General features: G+C 42.9%; 1 protein-coding gene across 1 annotated transcript in view; it reads right to left on the bottom strand.

Moving 5' to 3' along the window:
* Positions 1 to 26,176, bottom strand: part of LOC126252000 (YEATS domain-containing protein 4) — an 85,958-nt gene that overhangs the window by 5,354 nt on the left and 54,428 nt on the right. The gene's annotated exons all lie outside the window — the stretch shown is intronic.

The raw sequence follows: 26,176 nt of genomic DNA, 5'->3' as shown, positions 1-26,176 counted from the left end.
TGCAAAGGTTTCATATGTATTATTGATATGTAGTTGCAAAGATGATGATGTCATCTCTACACGTATTTTGAGTGACACAGTAAACATTTCCATGTATGAGGGGACCTCCAAAAAGTGAGTTACACATTATTAGTTAGGGCAAGTAATTTTTATTGAATGTTGCACTATCTCAAAGTGACACAGGTAGGGGACACTATTCTCAGCATAGTCAGTCTTTGCAAATGATGGCAGGAGCATTCTACCAATTATTCAGTTCCTCGATGATACACATCCACTCCTTGGTCAAAGTGTCATTCGAGAACAGTCGTGTGAATGTCCTCAGTACTGGAAAGCTTTTTGACCAGATGCTCTTTCAGGTTGCTGAAAATATGGAAATCGCATGGTGCAGGATCTGGACATACCAATCAGCATCACCCACAACTGCATGGGGCTGGTCAAATTGTTGGCACCATTTCACTAAGGCTGGACACTATATTGTGTTTGGTCCACACACTGAATTTGGTCCATATACAGACAGAATTTTACAGTGAATCTGTTTGAAATTTAGATATTTTGCCCAAAAGAATTTTATTGTCTTGCCGACTTCAACTTTGGAGTATGTTTCCCACTACCACGACATTTCACTTACACACTGTGATACACCTGCACTCTATACCATAGCAGAACCGTATCTGCAGGAAACCCAGAACATGTAATTTCTTCTGACAATGTGCCACTCATTCCGTAAATAATCTCAAGAGGAATGACATGTGCAGTTTTGTTTCTGAAGTCCCAGCATACCTCCGGAAGACTGCACGTGAAGAAGAGACCCTAAAAGGTAAAGGCTTATGTTTGTACATGCTAAAGGGAGTGTTGATAACTGCTGTGTTTGGTGGTTCTTCATCTAACAATATCTGCAAATACACATTGTTGAACTTAGAAAAACATTTTCCTCCAACAAGCTTTGTGAGATGGTCTTCAGGAGATGGTGTAAGTCAGGTTTCTTCTTTTGCCTGGATACTGACTTGATTTAAAGTCTCTGCATAGTGGAGCAAATCCTAGGGTTACTACACTACTACCAAAGGTATGGCCCAATTAATTGTTTAATTGGTTCAGTCACCCAGGCTTTTCAAGTTGATCAAGTTTCTGCTTAAATGCCATTTGTACAGAGACTGGAATGGGCTGTGCTTGGCAGAAACAGAGCACCTGGTCTGATCGCAAAAAGGTATGAGCCTGGAAATTTGAACTGCACCCGAGGTATACGGGTGCGAATCTGGCACAGATGTCATCAAGTTCCTGGAATAGAACCATGCCATCTGAACTTCAACATTGACGGAGAATCCAAACAATGAGAAGGCATCTAGCCAAAAGTGTTTGTCAACTGAGTGACAATGGACAACAAATAGTGTAATCAGCCATGTGACTTTTTAGGCAGTGGCAATTGTGAATTGACTCCAGAGCAGAATTTATCTCTCATCATACGCACAAACTTACAAGAGGATGGTGCTAATTCTTGACGAGTATATATGAACATACATTTGGAGGTTTACCGAGAAAACTGTGGTTTCTGTGCCCATCTGGGAATGGACATTTTCTTTCCAACTGTTGTGAGGCTTACAAATAGCATGTTAGCTACATAATTGTCTGGGGAAGCTATTGCCTTAAGTTTATGCTCCATCACTCGACATGTGAGGAACTGGACTGAATGATCCTAATGGCTTATGGTACACTGTTTGGAGATGCCCATCTTTCCCACAGTGGGTGCTGTCTATCCAGCAGTCCAAACACACTGCAAGTGGGAGTACTAAGGAACAGTCTGGGCATGATGGATGTCACTACTGCATATTCTGATGGGTTATGACTGGCTGTTCAGAGGTCACTGATACATCTGATATTGATGAAATATGACACTGCCACCTTGGAACTGGTAAATAATAATTCAAGAATAATATGCACATTTCCATGTAAGTAGGCATGATTAGATTCAAGAGAGAAGCCAATTTCTTAACAAAAGAAAACATCTCCAGGAAATACAAAGACAGAAAAAGTGAATGTTGGAAACTTTCATCAGGGATCTAAAGGTTCGACAGGGCTGTGAAGTGCTGTATGACCCAATGTAAACACGTGTCCAAGTCTTTTTTTAATACAGTTAAAGGATGGAGGTGAGGGTAAGTGTCTGTCCACCTGGGAAGTGACCGCTACTTGCAACGGGTGGGTATCACATATCTGTGGTTCATCCTTCAGAAGCTAAATTTCTTGATGGAGCAACTCTTTTTGCTGCTGAACTTCTGCTGCCGCCACGGCAGGTGTTCCAAGAGTTCCATGGGCTCTGCTACCATGCTTCTACGTTGACATTTTACCTCATTGCCAAAGATTTGAGACCAGGATTCAACCAAATATCAGGAATGACTCAAAACAAACCTGATAAGGCTGGACAAATTGTCTGGGGCATTCAGAAGCTGATCATCGAGTATGAACAAAACAAACAATGAGGGAATGGACAAGATGAGAATACACTTCAAATAAACAACACTCAGTGAGTAAACTGGGGAGAGAAAAACCAAATACATAGCAAAATTGGAGACCAAGAACCAACAGAGTATTATGACAATGATACAATAGCAAGGCGAATACACCACTGAGTCCAATGAGTGCTGCAGTGCCAAAATTTCTAATTGGCCAGTGACGAAGTCCACGCACATGTTCCTTGGCAGGCTTTCGAAGTCGCCGGAATGGGATATCAGAGATATCCAAAACTGATTCCTTCAAAATGATCACATGTTTCTGAAAGAAATATTAACAGAAAGTCATGATAACATGTTTCTGAAAGAAATATTAACAGAAAGTCTGGCAAACAAAATCTGTGATAGAGCCATCTTTTCCCAGTGTGATCTTATCTTATGAATTGACCTCCCTTGCAATAGCACTTTTTGCATGCAATACACACATTCAAATCACTTTGAAGGGGCACTAGCAAAGACAGGACAGAAATCTTACTCAAAGTTAAAGCACAAAAGTGGCAATGTTGCACCATGTAGCAGAGGCAGCTGAGATAATGAATGGAAGAACTGGCCAGAAGCAGATAGAGGCCTGAAACAGCATGTGGTGTGGTCTGGACCTATGAAGAGATGGATCAGACTGCTCTCATGTGCTTGTTTCATCCCAGTGCCAGCAATTACTCTCCACTTGAAGAATTTACAGAAAAGATCTCTCAAGTCTCTGGTGTGTTTGAGCGGACTCTTTCATGCCTGCATACTGTCAACAGCTGGTGTCATTCCACCTGTGTAAGAAACATAGTTGCCCATAACAGATGAGTACTCAAAAGAAATGAGAGGTTTCTTTTTTTTTTGTCAGAGTTACCCAACCTTTCACTTGCATTTGTAGCAAATCATGATCTTACATAATGTTATCTTCAATTAACTGCATATTCATAAAAAAAGTTGTTGACAGTTACTGTTGTATTTTAAGAAAGAAAGAATGGCTGAATTTTGCTAAATCAAAAACTCATTCATCAGTACATGTGTGCTGAAATGACAGAGCAATTATTTACGTCATTCACTAATGCACTATGACCACTACAGGTATTGTACAGGGCGTTCCAAAATTATCTTTTCAATTTTGATTACAAATATCTCAGAAATGGGGACAGCTAGAAAGGTGTGGTATGGAGCATAATGTGCACATGCACCTAAAGCAGCATTTTTTTTTTTTTTTTTTTTTTTTGGCACTTCAGTATTTAATGAAAATGGACACCCCTCTCAGCAGCTGGCACGGCTTGAAGAGTGGTTGATAGAGACCAAATCTGATAACTCGGTCCAGTGGTACTTCCGGACACATTACAGAAGCAAACCACCATCACATCTGACTAACAGATAATGGTACACAAGGTTCAAGAAGTATGGAAGTGTCATCAAGAAGAAGAGTTCTGGGCATCTGAGCCCAGGTGACAGATGTAGAACAGTAAGAGAAGAATCCATACAAAATGCTAGAATTTCTTTATCAAATGTTGACAGCAGCAATGAAGATACCAAAGCCGTGTGGTCATGATGTGAGATGACCAACCAGCTGATGATCTTGGGGTTTCTGTTCTCTTGCATGAAAAATAAAGATACATCTTCATTCAATGTCTTACACATAACATTTGTTCATTTTGTTGTACCCTGTTACTGTCAAAAATCTATTGTGCGTCTTTGTGTAAGGAGACAAAAACTATCAGTGCATGAGAAAAATCTTATGTTCAAGGAACACACTGCTCAGTAGAATGCTGCCAACAAAACTGCTGCAATGAATTGTGGAACATTGTGAAGCACTATAACCCTGGCAGCTGCAGCACCAAAGGGTGGGAGGGGAAGATCTATCACCCCATTCCCTGCCCTGCCAATTGCTGCCCACTGCACTTCCAAGTCGAATACTGCCGACTGTGCTGCCAGCTTTCAGAGCTCTTCTCTCGCTGTACGGAGTATAGGCCAGACACGGGGCAGCTCTAAGATCACTTAGATGCCCTGCATGATGGCACACGCACTGAACTCTGTTAAACGAATGCTGAAACTTCAGGTGTGTGTAAACATTATGCAATAAACCACCCATCTCTACTTATCCCCATTTCTGAGATATTTGTGATCGAACTTGAAAAAATCATTTTGGAACTTTTATTATTGTGTTGTGTTGTTTATGGCATTGGAAGAACGAACAAGCATTTGTACCCCCCTGCATTCAATGTTACTGACCTTTATATTGTATAAGCAGTTTCAGAAGACTGGGTGACAAGATTTAGGCAGGCAGTGCTATTACAGCAAAATTGCAAATTAATCTGCATGTACGATCTGTAGTGTCAACCAGTGCACTGTCATGTCTATCCATGATCTTAATGGTATCAACTGAGAGCAGCAATTACAAGGTTCACATAAAAGGACTACTGGGCAGCAGAAAATCCTCAGGAACTTCACAAACAACCACTTTGCAGTCTTGTGTGACAGTTTGGTTTGCCACTGCTGAATTTGGTATGTGTTTTCCACATTTTTTCAAAGCATGTAGCATAATGGTAACTTAATTTAAATCAATACTGTCACATTATGAAGACCTTCTGACCCAAGCTGAACTAGTTCGTTGAAGACCAAGAAGATGGAGAAGTCAGATTACAAGAAGATGGAGCGACTGCTCAAACTGCTCAGCGTTCTCTAGAAATTTTGAGAGAGTTATTTCCTTCACTTCTTCTCATGTGACATCGCCTGGCCACCAAGGTCACCTGATTTATCACCTTGTGATGCTTTTCTTTAGGGATAATTACAGGCTCAAAAGCACACCACTCTGCAAGTGCTTAAGGAGGCAGTCACCCAGGAAATGGCTGCTATTCCACTGGAAATGACACCAAGAAGTATGGACAACTTCAAGGAAAAGTTTTGTCAATGTCCCAGCAATGGAGGATGCCTTTTACCACAACAAATTTTAAAACTAACTAACGTAAAATGGTACAGTGTTTGTTGTTTACCAATAAAAGTATTTTCATTGCATCTTTGTTTGTAACCAGCTTTCGAAATATGGGAGATCTTTTCACTAGAACCTGTATGTTGTTTGTGTTTTTCAGAATCATTTGTCCATTGTTCTAATTCCATACTGTTTTACAGTTTGGAGTAGAATTATCATATGTCACAATTACTACAATATAACAGTAGCTTTGTTTCATTGCGCTGTTACAATCCACTAATTGCCTAATTAGGATGGCAACCATACCTGTATTGTACTCTAAATTACTGTCGCTGCAAGTTCTGTGGCTTTCCTCCTTGCAAATTCAAATTTTATCATACCTGCAATTTAGGTGTGTGACACTGGTGATGTAAAATTGATTGGTGTTTAATTGCATGTATGTCTAGAGTGTGGCCTTTAAATCTGGTGAAACTGATAGCCTACTCAAGCACTGGTCTATCAGTAAGACCATTCAAGCTGTTGCTTCACTGACTGACTGACTGACTGACTGACTATCAGTCCTGCATGCTACACAATACTGCTTCTTGTTTACAAACATGCATTTTCGATTCTGTTTCAATACTTTATTAATCACTGACCACTTAAAACAAAATAGGTCTAGTCATTAAGTATACAATCTGCAACAAGGGTATTTTCTATAATCTTCTAACAATTTAATTTCATTTCTTTATCAATATTCTTAAAAATTATTATTGTCCATGTTTATTTCAAATTGTCATTGCTGTTAGAAAGACTGTCTTCCTGAAGCAACTTGAGAAGTGGAAAAAGAGTTTGGCAATCATTTCTGACAATAGTTTTATGTACGTGATCACTAATGGCATATGTTTGGAAATTAACCAAAGCTGTCACTTGCTTTTTCCTTGGTTGCCTTTCTTCTGATGTCTACCCAACTATGTTGTGCCTGTATCATCACAATCTATGATCTAACTTCTTTTTTTTTCCTTCTCTCTTGCTACAACACCATATACAGTTATTTTAAAAGCTGTTGCAGTTATCTTCACCTTCAGAGTATAAGGTTCTTCATTATCCTTTATCTCTAAATCCCTCACCAAAAAGAGAGATTGGTAGGCATGACTGTATGTTAAGCTTTTGTTCCATTGTTTCATTTTACAGGCATGGCCTGTACAGCTCTCCACATTGGGAAAAGTTTGATAAAGATACAAATGAATACATTCACATCCAGCAAAACAAAATAAACAACAGTTACACCCTCAGCTGAAATTAACATGAGTGTAGATATTTTATAGTGCAGCAAAATGTTTCATTTGTTCAGCAATAGAGGAGTGGGGAACTGGGTAACACATTCTCTCTCTATCTCTCTCGTGCACAGAAACAGCAAAGGTCATATGTGCCAATGTCAGGGCCTTAGAACACTAATATGAAAAAGGAGTTAAAAATGACTACACATTATGCACAATTGACAGTAGGAAGGAGAGCTACAAACAAGAACTCTTGGAGAAAGGTCCACAAAATACGCTGTAGACACAATGGAGGTTACGAACTGAAGACTAAATGACCTTCGCCATATTCTAAGATGGATAAAAAGTAAAATGCATGCGAAAGCCGGCATAATGTTTGCTAAAACTGCCGATACCTCACACGGCAGACAGACATCAGAACTTAAGAGGTTAAAAAAAGAGCATTCGATCAGGTAATGGTGAACTGTCAAAGGTTGATGACAATGAGCACAGATAGTTTGGAGGTCACCACTTAACATATGGCGATGGTTATAATGGCAGTGCCCAAAATGAAACTTAGTTACAATGATCTTGTGGCGACGGGGCTGAGAGGAGATTGGCCAAGCCACTGGGAGAGGTGTAATTCCCAGAGCTTGTTTCCACGAAGGGAAGACCAGTGGTGACGCCAAAATGAGACCACTTGCAGGTAGACATCAACACGATCATCAGTACGAATGGAACAACTAGAGGGCCGAGGTAGGAGGACAGCAGCCGTGGCAGCACCATCAGCAGCCTTGTTCCCTATCAGAACGACGTGGCCACAAAACCACATGAACATCAAACTGGCTCCCTCCATTGTGAGCAAGTGGAAGCTTTCTTGGACCTGCTGCAATAAGGGATGGACTGTGTACAGCACACAGAGGAACTGAAGGGCACAGTGAGTCGGAGAAGATGACATAATTGAAAAGCCTGTGTTGCCACATGTACTGCATGGCCTGATACAGATTGAAGAGCTCTGTTGTAAATACTGATCAGTGTACCGGAAACCGATGCTGAAAATTGTTGGTGCCAATGATGGAGGCGCACCTCACACGATGGTCAGTCAGAGCCATCAGCTTATATAAATGTCCTATCGCTAAGCTACGTGCCAAGGTTGAGAAACTTACAGCAATATATTGAATCTGGAGTAGTTTCCTGAGGAAGCGAATTAAGTCCAAGGTGAACATGGGCCACTGTATGAAGCCAAGATGGTGAAGGGTTCACACCCACTGGGAAAGTGGCAGGTAGCGTGAAGTTAAGGTGCTGGAGCAATAGCCAAAAGCGAACTCTAGAAGGTAAGACAAGAGCGATGCACCCTATACTGGCAGTCAAAGGAGTCATCAAAGATGGAGGCATAGGACGGGCAGCCAGACATCGCAGGCAAATGGCATGCGTATCTGCGGAGTAGAACATCACACCGCTATGACTGCGGTAGTTTGGCAGCTTCTGCATAGACTCTCAACCGGGCTAGTGTAAACAGCACTAGTGGCCAAACGGACTCCATGATGGTGGATTCTATTTAGATGGTGCAAGATGGATGAGTGTGCAAAACACCCATAGTCTAGTTTCAAATGGACAAGGGATTGGTACAAACGGAGTAGGGTGATCTGCCACTCCCCTGGAAGTACCACTTAGGACTGGGTGTTGCGGCCAGGTGGGAGGACCAAGAAAGTTTTCTATCAAGCATGAGTCCCATGAATTTCATAGTTTCAGAAGAGCAACAGGTCTAAGATGTAATGAAGCTGGAAGAAACCCACTGTGCTACCAGAAATTCATAAAACAGTTTTGTCAGTGGAAAAGCGAAAGCAATTGTCGATGCTCCATGAGTAAAGATGATTGATGCATCACTGGAGATGCAGCTAAAGGAGACAAGTCTATGGAGAACTGCAAAATCATCAACGAGATGGGAGCTAGAGATACCTGGCAGGAGACAGGCCACAATAGGGTCAATGGCTATAGCAAAGAGGGCAAAGCTCAGGACAGCCCTGAGATGCACCCTTTTTTGGATAAAGGTGTCCAAACAAGGCAGAACCCACATGGACCTTGAAAACTCGATCTGTTAAAAATACTTGACTGAAACGGGGCGGGTGGCCTAGGATGTCCCACATGTGTAGAGTATGAAGGATTCCAGTCCTCCAGCAGGTTTGTAGGCTTTCTCCAAATCAAAAAACACAGCCAAAATCTGGTATTCCTGCAGAAAAATATTCATGACATGGGTTGACTAAGTGGCAAAATGGTCAACTGCAGAGCGGCGTGCTCAGAATCCACACTGTGCAGCGGTTAGTAAATTGCAAGATTCGAGTCGCCATACCAACCGGGCATGAATCGTACATTACATCATCATGCAAACACAGCTGGTGAGAGAAATGGGACAGCAGCTAGAAGGAAGGCATTTGTTCTTACTGTGCTTAGGTATGGGTATGACAGTGGATTCATGTCAGCATCTGGGAAACATGCCATCTGCCCATATGCGATTGTATGTATGAAGGATAAAGTGCTTGCCTGCAAGAGAAAGATGTTGCAACATCTGAACATTAACATAGTCCAAACCTGGGGTGGAAGTGAGAGCATGATCTAGCTCCCTCATAAAAAGGGGGCATTGTAGCATTCATGATGCTGAGAGGAGAAGGATATCACCTGAGCCACCTTCACTCGTTTCTGATAGAGAAAGGTAAGGTGATGGTGGGTAGAGCTTTAAATCTCCAAAAAATAGCAGCCTAAGGTGTTGGAGATAACAGCGAGGTCCACAGTGACATCATCCGCTAGTCAGATCAGAAATTGGACAATCAGCCCTGGTCCCAGAGAGCCACTGGAGGTTGGACCACACGACAGAAGAGGGAGCAGAAATGTTAGGAAAGGTAGTAAATGAAATCTAGCTAGCTTTTTTGCTGTCCCGAAGAATGCGATGACACTGTACACACAACTGTTTATAACAAATACAGTTCGTCATAGTAGGATGACTGTTAAACATGCGGGGAGCATGTTTCCGTGCGCATATGGCATCACAGCACACCTCAGTCCACCAAGTGACTGGCACATAGTGTGTTAAAGAGGAAGTGCAAGAAATGGAACATTCAGCAGTGCTAAGGATAAAGTCTGCAAGGTACACACAACTGGTCATCACAACTGGGGAAATGTTTGGTAAAGACCACCAGGGAGGAGTGAAGCCTTTAGTCAGCCTTAGAAAGCTGCCAGGTAGGTTTACACATAGATGGGGTAGGAGTCAGTATCGGATAGCACAGGGGAAATGGTTGCTTGAGTACGTATCAGAGAGAACGGGCTACTTGAAACGACGGGCAAGTTGGATAGTGCAGAACGAGAGGTCCAAATGGGAACAGGTGTGCATGGAGTCTGAAAGGAACATGCATGCTCCAGTGTGAAGGCAGATGACGTTGAGTTGATCGAAAAGGTCAGCCAAGAGGGCATCTCTCTGACAGGTTCTGGAAGAGCCCCAGAGGAGATGTGTACATTAAAGTCACTAAGCAGCAGAAAGGGGTGTCGGAGTTGATCATTACCTGAAGGAAGTCTTCCCTGGTGACACAATGACAGTGATGCAAATGTTACAGTGAGCATGACTCCTACATAAGATGGAATGCCATTCTCGGGGGGAAGGTCAAAGTGGACCGGAAACAAGTTCGACAAGTCAAACCTGTCATGAGGACGCAATTTTGTTTCCTGAAGGCAGAAAACAAGTGGATGCTGTGATTCCAAGAACAGCCGTAATTCTTCCTTGTTGGAACTAACACTGTGAACGTTCCATTGGAGAAGAGTCATGATGGGGAAAGTGGAGGAGCAAAAAGATGTTTTATCACCTTGCAAGCTGTCAAGTGCCAGCCTTCGAAGACTCACTGCCACAGGGTGCAGAAGCTGGAGGAACTGTCCCATAACATATACAGAGACATTGGCATTCTCTCTGTGTTGGCCCCCAGCTTCCAGAGCAGAAAAATGGTTTGCAGTACCAGTGAAACAGAGGTTGGCCGGGTAAGGGTATTATGCAGTGACACTGTTGAAGAGGATCGCCGAGTCAGTGAAGGAGAAGGCTGTTTGCCTTTTGTTTGATTTCTTTGAGTCTTTCCCCCGGTTGGCAGAGAAAGACTGAGATATTTGTTGGTGGGAGGGACGTAAAAAGTCTTCGCAGGAGTATTCTTTCTGTTCTTTCCAGTCTGCCAGTTATGTAGCAGGTGATTTCGCAGTGGTAGGCAGAGAGGTGGTGACTTGTTGAACAGCTGGATGATGATGATGATGATGATGATGATGATGATGATGAGGAGGAGGAGGAGGAGGAGGAGGAGGAGGAGGGGGAGCTGCTGCCATGACACTGGGCAATTTTACAACCATGGTGCTGAATTTGAGGTCACAAGTCTGCGAGGCTTTAACCTTTGTGGAATGAGGTGTAGCAAGAACAGTACTGGAAGTGCTAGAAGGTAAAACACAGGGCTTTTGACTAGCCAACAACTTGCGAGCAACAGGGTAAGGTACTTTTTCCTTCACTCCGATCTCCTGGATGGCCCACTCATCGAGATACACGGGACATTGTGAGGATGAGGCTGCATGCTCACCACTGCGATTGCTAGAGCGGGGAGAAGGAAGTGGTCAGTTGCTCCCATGAGCATCCATACCTCAAGTAACACATTTGGCCATGTTTCAAAAGGAGATTCGATTGTGGATGTAACGTTGACATTGGAAGCAGCGCATTTGGTTTGGAATATACAGTCAGACTGTATGACTTTATAGCCTGCTTTGATCTTGATGGAAGCACTATCCTACCAAACATGAGAAAAAGATGAAGGTTTATCACCTCAGAAGTGCCAGCCTTTTTCATTATTAGATGGACTGCAGTGACACCCTGCACAGAGGTAAGTTTGGGTTGCTCCCTTGGTCAGACCATCAAGTAGCCTAGCAAAAATAGTACCATGTGAAGAATTCAGTGTTTGATGGGCATCAAAATGAATAGGAGGAGAGAAGCTGGAAGCAGTTGTTGGGCTTGAGAATCACAACTCGTCTCCAAAAGCAAAGCACCATTATGTAAATGAGAGCAGGATTTCACAGGACCATCAATTGCATCAACACCTTTATGAATTATAAACAGATTAACTGTAGCAAAGGACTGACCTCCTTCAGAATGTGATACCACGAGGAACTGAGGTACATGTGGGAGAGTCTTGGAATCTTTAGCCTCAGTCTGTGTATGTTTAGTAGATGTAGACTGAGTTGGTGACTGACTTGTTGAGAGGAAATCCCCCACGATTGCCAGCATCTCTGATGGTGCACTCTTTCCAACTGCTGGCAACTGGTCCTCCATCAGAGGGGGCTGATCTGCCTTGGGTGACTGTTGACACCTCGGGCGGCACCTCCTGAAGTCCTGACAGAGGGGCCAATTGGCATTTTGGGAAGGTAACAGCTCAGGCAATCACCCTTCCCTGCACCTGGCCTGTACCAGGTGGAATGTGCGGACCCTACCTGTAAACCCGGAGCTGAAAATTATGAGTTACTAAGTCACCTGTTGTGCAGCTGACACTGAGCCAGCCTTCAGGAGCACACAGGGAGGAAGAAGAAATGAAGAGGAACCTCAAATGCTGATGCAGAGGAAAGACAGGAGATAGAGAAAGAAAGAAAGGAGGAGAGAAAGAAACAGTGTGAGGATGTCAGGCTACCGAATATGCAGAAAACATTCCCAAAATTATCCCAGACATGTTCACCAAGGGAGAGGAAGAAGAATAGCAAGAGGATAGACTAGCAGCACGCAAGGGGAAAAGATACTGCAAAGGCTGGGGCCCCATGGTAGCCAAGCACGAACTCACTAGAGAGTGGTTAGTCCAATGCAGGGGGGTGGGGGGGAAGGGGGGGGGGCAACACTTCTAGGCAATCTTCCATCCATTGCTGCAAGGCCTTCTCAGTCAACAATGAGATTACAGTCTGCATAAAGTGACATTCTCAACTCTGTATTCGCAAAAGATATATTTGGCTGCTAGCTCCTCTTACTTTACTACAAAATGTTTTTGTACTTTGAACAAATCTGCAACCTTCCCCTACCTTTGCAATGAAGATAATTTTCCCAGGATGGTTGGCAAGCTGAACTGATTGTAGGCAAAAAATTTGCTATTGATCAAATTTAACCTGTCCAAGTATTATTGGCCAGAGCTAGGAAAAAAGACTGGGCAGTCACCGATGTCCTTACGTTTCGGACTGTCACTGTAAGAAATATTAAAATTGCAGTGCTTATCTGAAATACTGCAAAATGCAACTTTCAAAACTACCATTCCCCTTTTAAAATATGTCAGAATTAAATAATTGAGTTCCTGAGTAGCCAAAGTGGTCAATATCACCTAATCTCTGTGTGCAACATTAATATCCAGAATACCTATTTGTGGAAGACAGTTCTTTGCACAAACCAAATTAAATTTGTTACTTACAAATAACGTTACTCAGTTAGGCTTGGTGTTATATACAGGTATCTTTCAAGTAATATGCATTTTTAAGGCTACCACATCATAACCAACTACTGTAGCTTGTCATTCTCGGTGCACAGGTTGTGAATGGAACTGTTCATAAATATGCCTCCGACTGGCTCCAGCAAATAAATTCAGGCAAGGCGTAACTGGCGAAAAAAGTCTGCAGATGATACACAGTACCAGAAAATCCTTTTCTTTTACACACAGCTCATTCATCCCAGTGAACTGGAGAAGCTGAATACATGCTTGAGGTCTTAAATATGTGGAAACTCACATTTTATTTGAGAAACACAACTTTTTTTCTGTACAACTTTCGGTATCACACTTCTGTTTGTGGAGATTTCAGTCTTCTGGTAGACTGTTCAGGTATCTGAAAAACTTCCTGTTTATATTTTGCAGCTTCTTCACTTTTCTTCCATTATAGTCTTTCAAACAGCTTTCATAACTAATTTTTCAGTTATTGTTCCAGACATCAATCACAATTATAATCACTCAAATTTTTAAAGCATGAAGTAAAACAGGCTCATCAAGAATACAGACACAATCATAAACAAAGCTGGGGATAGGAGATATTGTGTACCTATAAAAAAGGTTTACACAAAATAATAATAATAATAATAATAATAATGAATTAAGACAGTTAGGCAACAAAGATAAACAGAAATTGGTATGTATGATAAATCTGCCTGGTACAGAGAAACCCAGTCATTAGAAATTGAAAAGAATTTAAAAAACTTGAAACCGTGTTTAGGAGATGTAAAAGTCATTCTCATTGTTAAAAAAAACTGCTACAGCTATAGATAGTACAAACACAGGCTTATTAAGGAACATGTGTTCTTTTCTGATCTTGGACTGCTGCACTTATGCAATATATGCTTGGAAAGCAAGGCCACCCCAAAAGCATAAGGTAGGTTGTAACTTTGTAAAATAAAGTTGATGAATGTGACAATTAAAATCAACCTACTTGAAGTACTATGTAAGGCTCATGAGAAATAAAAAATACAGTGGGTTTCCTAGTGAGTGCTGTTTTATGATAATGCAGACAGTTAAAAGGACATTAAAGGTTGGTTGGTTGGTTGATTGATTTGTGGGGGTTGAAGGGACCAGACTACAAAGGTCATCGGTCCCTTTTTCCACGATCATGAAAACCCACAAGGAATAACAACAAGCAATGGAGGTAACAAGGGACGATACAGAACAAGAAAGACACGGATAATGACCAGAAAACAACGAATTAAAAGCACACAGATTTGTACAGTGGTTGGCCGACCATGGAAACAAAAAAGGAAAAGCCAACCACCAAAAGAGACACACTAAACACCTCAATCTAAAACTGTAGGCCAAAGGTCAGACGCAACACACAAAAAGGACAAACCCTCAGATTGAGCGATAAAAGCCCCCTGCTCGAATAGAACTTGAAACAAAGTCTGCCGCTGCAGCGTCATCTGTTAAAAGAGCAGGGAGAATATCAGGCAGCGTAAATGTCTATCTGAGCGCAGTTAACAGCGGACAGTCCGACAAGATGTGGACCACTGTCAGTGCTGACACGGAGCGACATAGAGGTGGGTTCTCATGGTGCAATAAATGACCATGCGTCAGTCAGGTGTGGCCAATGCGTCACCGGCAGACAACAATTGAGTCCTTGGAAGAGGCTCGCATGGAGGAGCGCCACACACCTGTAGTCTCTTTGATGACCAGAAGTTTTTTGGGTGAAGGCAGGGTGCGCCATTCGTAACTCCCAGTACTAAGGACTTTCTGCCACAATACAGATTGGTGTTCACATTCCGAAAGGCCAATCTCCAGGGCTGGTTTACTGATAGCCTGTATGGCCAGCCTGTCAACATATTCATTACACGGGATGCTGACATGACCCGGGGTCCACACAAAAACTACGAAGCGGCCTCAATGAGCAAGAGTATGGATGGATTCCTGGATAGTCATCACTAGACAAAAGTGACAAAAACACTGGTTAATAGCTCATAAACCACTCAGGGAGTCACTACAGATAACAAAGGACTCACCTGAGCAGGAGTGGGTATACTCTAGGGCACAAAAGATGGTTACCAGCTCTGCACTGAAAACATTGCAGCCGTCCAGCAATGAACATTGTTCAGATCGATCCCCAAGAGTAAAAGCATAACCAACTTGACCAGCAACCATCGAACCATCGGTATAGACCACATCAGAGCTGTGACAAGTGGCAAGAATGGAAAGAAAGTGGCAGCAGAGGGCCTCAGGAGGGACTGAGTCCTTTGAGCCCTGTGCCAAATCCAGCCAAAGGCATGGGTGGGGCACACACACCACAGGGTAATATGTAAACGGGCCCAGGAAAGAGGAGGGAGAGAGATAAACTCAAGCCCAGAGAGAAGAGCCTGAATGCAAACCGCGATCGTACACCCTGACCGAGGCCGCCGTTTGGGAAGATGGACGAAAGAGTTGGGGAACAGGAGACGGTAATTTGGATGCCTAGGCAAGCTACAAACATGAGCAGCATAAGCAGCCAGTAGTCGTCAGTGCCAGATCCTCAATGGAGGGACACCAGCCTCCACAAGTATGCTGTTTACAGGGCTTGTGCAGGAAGCTCCAGAAGTGAGTCGGATCCCGCCAATGGTGGATGCCAATGGTGGAGACGTACCTTTCCCAGCACTCCTGCTTCCATTGGCGAATAATGTGTCGGGCTCGGGCATGGAGCCGCTTAAATGTAAGGAGGTTTTCCAGTGACGGGTGCCGCTTATGACGTTGGAGGGCCCGCATGCATTCTGTAATTGCCTCAGCGATCTCCGGTGACCACCACGGCACAGTCCTCTGCTGAGGGGACCCAGAAGAACAGGGAATTGCAGATTCCACTGCAGAAACGATGCCAGTGGTTATTGTGTGAACCACCATATCAATGGCATTATGAGAAAGAGGCTTACTGGTGGAAATGGAGGTGAATGAGTCCCAGTCAGCCTTATTCAAAGCCTATCTAGGGAGGCACCCAGAAGAGTGACGCTGTGGCAGTGACAGAAAGATCAGAAAGTGGTCACTATCGCACAAGTCGTCATGCACACCCCATTGGACAAATGATAGAAGGCCAGGGCTGCAGACCAAAAGGTCAATGGCTGAGTAAGTGCCATGCGCCACACTGAAATGTGTGGAGGCACCATTATTTAAAAGAGAAAGGTCGAGCTGTGCCAACACTTGCTCAACGACAGTGCCTTGACCTGTTGCCACCAATCCACCCCACACAGGGTTATGGGTGTTGAAGTAGCCCAGTAACAGAAAAGTTGGCGGCAGTTGGGCTATCAGTGCAGCCAATACACGCTGTGGGACATCACTATCTGGTGGAAGATAGACACTGCAGAAGGTAACAGCCTGTGACGTCCACACCCTAACAGCAACAGCCTCTAAAGGCATTTGAAGAGGCAAATGCTAGCTGTAAAGACTGTTAAGGACATAGACGCAGTCTCCTTCAGATACCCTCTCATAAGCTGCCCAATTCTTGTAATAACCCTGATAGCCACGGAGGGCGAGGGTTCGCAATGCCAGAAACCAAGTTTCCTGGAGAGCAATGCAAAAGAAATGGTGAAGGCTGAGAAGTTGTCGGAGCTCAGCGAAGTGGTGGAAAAAACGCTGGAATTCCAATGGAGAATGACATTGTCTGTGGCCGAAAAAGGCGTGAAGGGACTGAGGAGGCAGATTACGCCACTGGGCCATCTATCACCACCGAAGGAGAGCCTGAATCAAGGACCATTTCTTCTGAAGAAGAGGTGAGATTGATGTCATCGGGGAATTCCAAAATCTGCAAATCATCCTCAAGACGCAGAGCTGGTAGTAACAGGTGGCACAGAGGCAACCTGTATATCTTCTGTCTTACCCAGCTTTTTCTTCGTCCTCTCCTCCTGCCACTTCTCCTTAGGATGAAACTGGAAGGGAGTCACAGGAGGGGGACCAGGGACAGACGAAGGGCAGGAAGCTGTGCGATCTGCTGCTCCTGGCTTCTTGAGCCACTGACTGAAGTCAGCTGTTGTGCTGGAGGATGCCTTAGAAGGTAGACTTCCAAGCGACCCTTTACAAGAGAGAGAAGCCGGAGGAGGCTGGCGTACCTCCGGCAGGAGGGGGGTCAATCCGATATCCCTGTTAGTTTGGGGGGTTGGTCTCCCAAAGGAGGCACCTTGGGAGTACCAGAAGAAACAGTGTCCCCCGTGACAGACACAGGGGAAGAATCAGTGTGGCCCCCAGGGACCACTGGAAGCTTAACAACCGCAGGGACAGCCGTCGCCACAGGGGTGAGGGGAGGGGGGGGGGGGGGGCGGCGGCAACGAAGTCAAAGTAGCAGTCGCAGCATATGATGTAGTCATCTGTACAGGATGAAGCCGTTCATATTTTCTCTTCGCTTCCGGGTAGGTGAGCCTGTCCAGGGTTTTGATTCCCACGATTCGCCACTCCTTACGAAGAACAGGGCAGTCAGGTGAGCAGGGGGCGGGGTGCTTCCCAAAGTTGACACAAGTGGGAGGTGGGAGTGCCTGGGTGCAGAGGACGACTACAATCCCTGGAAGTACAACAATCCCTGGAAGTACAACAATCCCTGGAAGTACAACAATCCCTGGAAGTACAACGAAATGACATGTGACCAAACTTCCAACACTTGAAGCACCGCATAGGGGGGAGGGACATATGGTTTCACATCACAACGGTAAACCATCACCTTGACCTTTTCAGGCAACGAGTCACTCTCAGAGGCCAAGATGAAGGCACCAGAAGCAACCCTGTTGTCTTTGGGTCCCCTACACATGCGCCGGATGAAGGTGACATCCCGTCGCTCTAAGTTGGCGCGTAGCTCCTCAACCAACTGCAAAACGAGGTCGCGGTGGAAAATAAGACCCTGGACCAAGTTAAGGCTTTTATGGGGCATAATCAACACAGTGATATCACCCAGCTTGTCACAGGTGAGCAACGCCTGTGACTGGGCTGGGGAGGCCGCTTGGTTCAAAATCACCCCGCTATGCATTTTAGACAACACCGCCAATTCCCCAAACCTATCTTCGAGGTGGTCTACGAAAAACTGGGTCTTTGTTGCCTGAAAGGTCTTTCTATCCATCCCGCTGCAAGCTAGGTACCGAGGTGAATACGGCTCTTGAGACCTGGTTGCCCTACGGTCCTCCGAAGGTGTAGCCAGGGAATGGAATGATGAGGAATCATATGTCGCAGCATCAAAATCATTTCTGACACACTTGGAGACTGCTGGGGCTGAGCGACCACCAGCTTGATTCAATTTAATCCATTTCTTATGGGTCATCCGCCCTGATGCCACCCACTCTGACCAGCAGCTCTCCCCACGGGCGCCACCCAGCCTCAGCAAGGACCACCTGGCGGGATGGCCATTGCCGGGAGTCCTGGTGCCCCAGAAGGATGGGCACCTACTCCTTGGCATACACGGGGAGGTCTCAGCTCAGGCATCAGCAGTGCGATCCCTGTGTTGTCAGGGACTACCAGAAGATACATGACAACCCCACCATGACGGACTGGATACCGCACTAGATTTTGGGCGTTGAAATGGTTCAGAATTGTCGTGGGCATGAAGGATGGTACAGTGTAGGAGACGAGAAGGAGGCAACCAATAAGATGTTGGGTGCAAAGCCCGCTACACGATAAGTAGCATGCAAGATCTTGGTGCATGACGGACAAACGAAAAAAAACAAAAAACACGTAAGGCGTCCTTTCCCCAATGGCACGCACTAGCAAAAGAAAGTTAGATAAGATGGAGGACAAACCCAAGAGGGGACCAACACATTAAGGCCAAAATGTGAGAGACTCCTTTTAGTCACCTCTAACGACAGGCAGGAATACCGCAGGCCAATTCTAAGCCCCGAACCGACAGGGGGGGAAAAGGACATTAAAGATTAACGCCATGTTGGGTAATGATAGATGGAGTGAGTACAAGATGAAAGTAAACTACGACAGGAAGGAATATTATTAGAAGCCTTATTTGGGGAATCAGACCAGAATCTGTTCCGTCCCTCAGAAATGCATTTGACCTTTGTACAAGAGAAAAGTTATTGACTCTCACAAATAAAGTGGTGTATGTACAGCTACACAATCGGCCTACCAAATGCTCTTGCTAAAAATTGCCGCTACATGTCATCTATATTAACAAAAAAGGAAGGAAAGAAGGGAGATTAGGGTTTAACATTCTGTCGGCAACAGGGCATCAGAGAAGGAGCACAAGCTTGCATTACAAAAGGATGGGGAAGGCAATTGGTTGCGCCCTTTTCAAAGGATCCATCCTAGCATTTGCCTGGAGTGTTTTAGGACAATCGTGGAAAAACCAAATCCAGACAGCCAGATGGGGATTAGAACCACTGTCCTCCCGAATGCAAGCCCAATGTGCTAAGTACTATGTCACCTTGCTTGCAAACAAAGAAAGAGGTCAAACAAGAAGTCACTTCCATCAATTATGCTATACATGTAATGTAATTTGAAATGGAATTTACATACATTTTGACATGCTGTAATGGAAATGTACATACAATATGGTAATTTGACATTTTTTTCTTTTCTGTACTGGTGTTCTGCATACAAACAGTAACACAGATGCTGCAGTGCCAATCATATGCCTCCTATTAACAAATATAAGCAACTCGTGAGAGTGATTAAAGGTCCATTATTAGACGTATGTAAAAAAGATCACAGCCAAAAATACAGTACATTTAACTGATGTTGTAAAGTATAAAGCATAGTGACAAATATTACTGGTGTAATGATGTATAGTACCATTTTATAGTTATTTTACTAATATTTAAATAACTGAACAATGCTTAGTTTGTGTGGGCAAGAAATCGGTGAAAACTGTTTGTTGATATATAAAGTAAGTCATGCTCACAAGGCAATCTAAAAATGGTAACTCATACAAAACTGCAGATGCTAGACCTGGTTTTAACAGGAGTTTTTGGTGTTGTATGTGGCTAAATATGGAATAAACAAAAATCCAAACATGTTGCTCAATAATGTTAACATGTGGATTGCATTATGCACCCATTTTCAGTTAGTAGTATTAGACTGTGATGAAGTGCTGGTGTTTTAGTGTGTTTCTAATTACACAAGGCTCACCTGTTATAATAATTTTACAAAAATAAAATAAAAATAAATTTACAATTATAATTGTAGTGTGCATAATTACCACGAAATGTTCCACAATGTACACACACAGTGCACTGTTAAACTAAGTACACAATTTTTCACTAATGGATGGTACATGCAAACTGGTGTAATGCTGACAAATTCTTGGCTGGAAGGTCTAAAACATCATGTTTTTAAAAAAGTTATTTTATTTTGTACATATTATACACAAGCATATGAGGATTTCATATGACTGTAAGTAGTTTGACCAGCCATTGGCTCACCTTGAGCCTAAAGGTACATGATGAAAGAGTTGGTGTAACATTCGCACTATACTGCTAACGATACTACAGTGGAACCCCACTTAACAAGCACTTCCCATAATGTACAATTTGCATGAGCAAAACAAACTGTAAAAAAAATTATTCGCTTGATGAGCAATGTTTTGCATAACGAGTGACGACGATTTAGTGTGACATCATCAGCCGATTTAGTGGACTTCACCAGCCGATTTAGTTTGCATGTGGTGGGCAAAACAATCAACAATATGGACACCTTTCATTGTTGGTCATGGCACTGAACAGTGTCTTTAGTACATACTGCAGTGTGGGCTTAGCACTCTTTCTGCTACCATTTTAGTGCAGCTTGTGATCATACAATTTTCTGAACTTTTATTCACACAGTGTTTGTGTGTATGCAAATTTTAATAACCTCTGTACAGGTGTCTCCAAAATAAAACTGCAAGAAGACGACCATAAGAGAAAGAAAATGACCTTATAAATGAAATGTAAAATGCAAAAACACAAACATGGTGTGAATGTTGCTAGTTTAGCACACATATACAATCTGTCTACATCAACTATTTGCACTATCCTCAAGAACGAGGACAAGATTTAGGAGATAGAACTTCAAAGAGAGTGGCAAGAGTATCTTAACAATGGTTTCATATTCTGGACAACATTGAAAGGTTGCTTCTTATGTGGTTAAATGAAAGCAATTGCAAGGCAACCTATTAATGAGATCACCATTTGTGAGAAGATGAGAACTATTTTCGCTGGCCTGGTTAAGAAGAAACCAGGATCATCAGCAGCCGAAGAAGTGTTAAAAGCTGTGGGTGGTTCGAGAAGTTTAAGAGAAGAACCAGTACCCACAGCGTTGTGAGGCACAGTGAAACAGCCAGCTCCGACACAAAGGTAGCAGACAACTTCTTCAGAAACTTCAAGATGCTTGTAGATTCTACGGGTTATCTGCCACAACAGGTTTTTAATTATGACAAGACAGGTCTATTCTGAAAAATATGCTGAAGTGTGCACCTTTATAATAAAAGAGGAGAATGCACTGCACAGTCACAAGACAATGAAAGACATCTCACACTGCTATTCTGTGCCAATGCAAGAGGTGATTTGAAAATTAAACTGCTGCTTGTCTATCACTCGGAAACTCCACAAACCCTAAAGAAGTGTAAAGTCCAGAAGAGCAGGTTAAATGTGAGGCTTGGCCAACAAGTGATCTTTTTTGTGATAGTGTTTGGTCCTTTGGTGAAAAAATTCCACCTCCTTGAAGAATTTCAATTTTTCAAGAACCAACTTCTGCCTTCCAACAACACTCTGTTACTAAAGCCTAAGGACCGGCAGATGAATTCTAACTATAAGAAGCTCTACACTAAAGCACTCTTGATCACTGCTTTTAGTTGACGAAAGTCACCACTCTCACTCACAGAGAGTTTTGGAAATATTACTTCAACATTGTTGCCTGCATCAATATGATCGAAAAGATGTGGGAAGGTGTTACCAAGGGAACTCTCACTTCTGCTTGGAAGAAGCATTGGCTGCAGTGCTCTGTCAGATCTGACTCTGAGGCAGTACCTGTGGAGCCTGTGGTCAGTGAAATTGTGTCTTTGGCCAAGACCATGGGACTGGAGGTGGGTAACAATGGTATCAATGAGCTTGTGGAAGATCACCACCAAGAAATGACCACCAAAGAGCTTATGGAGTTGCAAAGCATTTCATGCAGGAAGTTGTGGAGAGGAGTTCTTCAAAGGAGGAGGAGGCAGCACCAGCAAAACAGTAATCTTCTGGCACAATATGAGAAATACTGAAAGCATGAGAATCAGTTGCAACATACACTCAAAATCATCACCTCAATAAAGCAGTCGCTACGCATGCTGCAAATTTATTTGACGATAATGCTCTGTTACATTTTCGAGAAGTGTTGAAGCATTGGGAGGAACAAATGGCGATAGATAGCTTCTGAGTAAAAAAGAAATAGTTATGCTTCGTAAATAATTAAGTACATAAAACTGTATGTATAATTTTCTTTGATAAATGGCATGAATTAGATAACTTTTAGTACTTTTTCTGCATGGAACACATTACTGTGTTTTAGATTAATTTATATGGGATAAACTATTTCACTTAATGAGTGTTTCACAATACGAGTAAGATTCTGGAACTAATTAGTTTTACATAGCTCGTGTATTCCATGGTTAATGTCTGACTGGATCACTCTAGTGTAGCATCATTAACATAGTGTCATTAAATTTAAAAGTACTACTGTTTCCACGAAAGTCTTTATTTTTCTTTTTGCAATGTATCTTTGGTTGTTGTTGGGGTCTTCAGTCCTGAGACTGGTTTGATGCAGCTCTCCATGCTACTCTATCCTGTGCAAGCTGCTTCAACTCCCAGTACCTACTGCAACCCACATCCTTCTGAATCTGCTTAGTGTATTCATCTCTTGGTCTCCCTCTATGATTGTAACCTTCCATGCTGCCCTCCAATACAAAATTGGTGATCCCTTGATACCTCAGAACATGTCCTACCAACCGATCTCTTCTTCTAGTCAAGTTGTGCCACAAACTACTCTTCTCCCCAATCCTATTCAGTACCTCCTCATTACTTATATGATCTAACCATCTAATCTTCAGCATTCTTCTGTAGCATCACATTTCGAAAGCTTCTATTCTCTTCGTGTCTGAACTATTTTTCGTCCATGTTTCACTTCCATATATGGCTACACTCCATACAAATACTTTTAGAAATGACTTCCTGACACTTAAATCTATACTCGATGTTAAGAAATTTCTCTTCTTCAGAAACACTTTTCTTGCCATTGCCAGTCTACATTTTATATCCTCTCTACTTGCTCCCCAAATAACAAAACTCCTTTACTACTTTAAGTCTCTCATTTCCTAATCTAATTCCCTCAGCATCACCCGACTTAATTCGACTACCTTCCATTATCGTCATTTTGCTTTTGTTGATGTTCATCTTATATCGTCCTTTCAGGACACTATCCATTCCGTTCAACTGCTCTTCCAAGTCCTTTGCTGTCTCTGACAGAATTACAATGTCATCGGCGAACCTCAAAGTTTTTATTTCTTCTCCATGGACTTTAATACCTACTCCGAACTTTTCTTTTGTTTCCTTCTCTGCTTGCTCAATATACAGATTGAATAACATCGAGGAGAGGCTACAACCCTGTCTAACTCCCTTCCCGACCACTGCTTCCCTTTCATGTCCCTCGATTCTTATAACTGCCTCCTGGTTTCTGTACAAATTGTAAATAGCCTTTCGCTCCCTGTATTTTACCCCTGCTACCTTCAGAATTTGAAAGAGAGTATTCCATTCAACATTGTCAAAAGCTTTCTCTCAGTCTACAAATGCTAGAAATGTAGGTTTGCCTTTCCTTAATCTAGCTTCTAAGATAAGTCGTAGGGTCAGTATTGCCTCACGTGTTCCAATATTTATACGGGATCCAAACTGATCTTCCCCGAGGTCGCCTTCTACTAGTTTTTCCATTCGTCTGTAAAGAATTCGCGTTAGTATTTTGCATCCGCGACTAATTAAACTGATAGTTCGGTAATTTTCACATCTGTCAACACCTGCTTTCTTTGGGATTGGAATTATTATATTCTTCTTGAAGTCTGAAGGTATTTCGCCTGTCTCATTCATCTTGCTCACCAGATGGTAGAGTATTGTTAGGCCTGGCTCTCCCAAGGCTGTCAGGAGTTCCAATGGAGTGTTGTATACTCCCGGGGCCTTGTTTCAACTAAGGTCTTTCAGTGCTCTATCAAACTCTTCACGCAGTATCATATCTCCCATTTCATCTTCATCTACATCCTCTTCCATTTCCATAATATTGTCCTCAAGTACATTGCCCTTGTATAGACCCTCTATATACTCCTTCCACCTTTCCCTTCTTTGCTTAGAACTGAGCTCTTGATATTCACACAAGTGGTTCTCTTTTCTCCAAAGGTCTCTTTAATTTTCTTCTAGGCAGTATCTATCTTACCCCTAGTGAGATAAGCCTCTACATCCTTACATTTGTCCTCTAGATATCCCTGCTTAGCCATTTTCCACTTCCTGTCGATCTCATTTTTGAGATGTTTGTATTCCTTTTTGCCTGCTTAATTTACTGCATTTTTATATTTTCTCCTTTCATCAATTAAATTCGGTATCTCTTCTGTTACCCAAGGATTTCTACTAGCCCTCGTCTTTTTACCTACTTGATGCTCTGCTGCCTTCACTACTTCATCCCTCAAAGCTACCCATTCTTCTTCTACTGTATTTCTTTCCCCCATTCCTGACAATTGTTCCCTTATGCTCTCCCTGAAACTCTGTACAACCTCTGGTTTAGTCAGTTTATCCAGGTCCCATCTCCTTAAATTCCCACCTTTTTGCAGTTTCTTCAGTTTTAATCTACAGTTCATAAACAACAGATTGTGGTCAGAGTCCACATCCCCCCCCCCCCCCCGGAAATGTCTTACAATTTAAAACCTGGTTCCTAAATCTCTGTCTTACCATTATATAATGTATCTGATACCTTCTAGTATCTCCAGGATTCTTCCATGTATAAAACCATCTTTTATGATTCTTGAACTAAGTGTTAGCTATGATTAAGTTGTGCTCTGTGCAAAATTCTACCAGGTAGCTTCCTCTTTCATTCCTTAGCCCCAATCCATATTCACCTACTATGTTTCCTTCTCTCCCTTTTCCTACTACCGAATTCCAGTCACCCATGACTATTAAATTTTCGTCTCCCTTCACTATCTGAATAAATTCTTTTATTTCATCACACATTTCTTCAATTTCTTTATCATCTGCAGAGCTAGTTGGCATATAAACTTGTACTACTGTAGTAGGCGTGGGCTTCATGTCTATCTTGGCCACAATAAGGCATTCGCTTGCTGTTTGTAGTAGCTTACCTACACTCCTATTTTTTTATTCATTATTAAACCTACTCCTGCATTACCCCTATTTGATTTTGTATTTATAACCCTGTATTCGCCTGACCCAAAGTCTTCACTAATTCCTACTATATCTAACTTTAACCTATTCATTTCCCGTTTTAAATTTTCTAACCTACCTGCTCGATTAAGGGATCTGACATTCCATGCTCCGATCTGTAGAACGCCAGTTTTCTTTCTCCTGATAACGACGTCCTCCTGAGTAGTTCCCACCCGGAGATCCGAATGGGGGACTATTTTACCTGCGGAATATTTTACCCAAGAGGACGCCATCATCATTTAACCATATAGTAAAGCTGCATGCCCCCGGGAAAAATTACGGCCGTAGTTTCCCCTTGCTTTCAGCCGATTGCAGTACCAGCACAGCAACGCAGTTTTGGTTAGTGTTACAAGGCCAGATCAGTCAATCATCCAGACTGTTGCCCCTGCAACTACCGAAAAGGCTGCTGCCCCTCTTCAGGAACCACATGTTTGTCTGGCCTCTCAACAGATACCCCTCCGTTGTGGTTGCAATTACAGTACGGCTATCTGTATCGCTGAGGCACGCAAGCCACCGCACCAACGGCAAGATCCATGGTTTTGGGGGGGGTGGGTGTTCCTTTGGTATTACCATGCATTATATTACACATTTCAATGGTCTTATCCAAAATTATAAACTACATGAATTTAATACTGCATGATTATCTTCTTTTGATATACAC

The sequence above is a fragment of the Schistocerca nitens genome, chromosome 4, assembly GCF_023898315.1.
Source record: "Schistocerca nitens isolate TAMUIC-IGC-003100 chromosome 4, iqSchNite1.1, whole genome shotgun sequence".
NCBI lineage: Eukaryota > Metazoa > Arthropoda > Insecta > Orthoptera > Acrididae > Schistocerca > Schistocerca nitens.
Note: the sequence above shows the minus strand (reverse complement) of the source record. Positions and strands in the feature narration are given on the sequence as shown.